Source organism: Trichosurus vulpecula (assembly GCF_011100635.1).
Source record: "Trichosurus vulpecula isolate mTriVul1 chromosome X unlocalized genomic scaffold, mTriVul1.pri SUPER_X_unloc_3, whole genome shotgun sequence".
NCBI classification, from domain to species: domain Eukaryota; kingdom Metazoa; phylum Chordata; class Mammalia; order Diprotodontia; family Phalangeridae; genus Trichosurus; species Trichosurus vulpecula.
The window spans coordinates 1,037,215-1,038,634 of NW_023494379.1; positions in this window are offsets into that span (position 1 = coordinate 1,037,215).

Sequence of the window (1,420 nt, forward strand, 5' to 3'; positions counted from 1 at the left end):
CATGTTAGTTACCTTGGCGATAGAATAATAACATCGCAAGTGTTCTATGATGCAATAAAGCGCAGCTTTGACTGGGTGAGTTGATTTTTCAGAGATCATCCTGCGATTTCTCAAGTGTTCTGTCATTCAATCAGCAGCTTTTAAGTGGCCAAATGTTCTTTTCAGACATCATCCCAGGAGTAGACACCAAAAGTCTCAATATCAATGTTGGATATCACACAGATTGCTGCAATATATATCCACTAACACCAATTGTACTATATATGGAGAATACGATCAGTTGTACCCTTGTCACCTCAAGACCATGGATTTCTATGGAAGAGGTCACAATAGTGATAATCATATAATAAATAGTAATAACAATGCTCATAATAATAATAATATCTCTCATTTGTGTGATAGTTTCAGGTTTCCAAAGTGCTTTACACATATCCTATCTGCATATTACAAACACTCTGGGAAATAGACTGTACTAGTATCTTCATTTTATAAATGCAGAAACTGAACAATATTCCACGCAATGTCAAAACTGCCTACAAATAGGTTGATTACAAGTGTACATTGAGGCCCTCAACCTAAGGATGTGAACAACAGATGAATTTTTCTATCTCTAGCAAACAACACTTTTTGCAATGTATGAAATTCTCAAGAAAACATTCCAAGGCTATGGGATCTTAAACTATTCACTGTTCCTCTGTGGACCCCAGAGTTTCCATTTGGAAAAGAGGGTGGGTAAACTTATGACATCTCTGAGATCCCTTCGTGAATCTTATGGTCTGTGCCATTGGTTCAAAATGTCAACAAGCTCTCTAAGTATTTAAAATAAATATAAATATCTTGAAGAATCAATGGCCCAGGAGAAAATTAGCACCGAATCAGAAAGAATGTCTTTTAGATGATCAAAGTTATCATTCCACCACTCAGATGTCCATAACAAAAATAGTCATGGCATTAAACATAACCCACTAACCCACAAGAAACCAACTCCAAAGCCAGACACATTGGCACATAGTAATCTACTGCAAATCACAGCATAATACAATGATCCGCAGGCAATGTTTACATTACATGACATTACATACTTTTTCAAAATACCTTCGTCCCAAACACCATCCACATCCTGTCTCCTTGTTTCTTTTTCAGGAATGATCTCTCTAAGTCCCTTACTTGCTGTTAGCACCCTCTGTCCGTGTTAGTTACCTTGGCGATAGAATAATAACATCGCAAGTGTTCTATGATGCAATAAAGCGCAGCTTTGACTGGGTGAGTTGATTTTTCAGAGATCATCCTGCGATTTCTCAAGTGTTCTGTCATTCAATCAGCAGCTTTTAAGTGGCCAAATGTTCTTTTCAGACATCATCCCAGGAGTAGACACCAAAAGTCTCAATATCAATGTTGGATATCACACAGATTGCTGCAA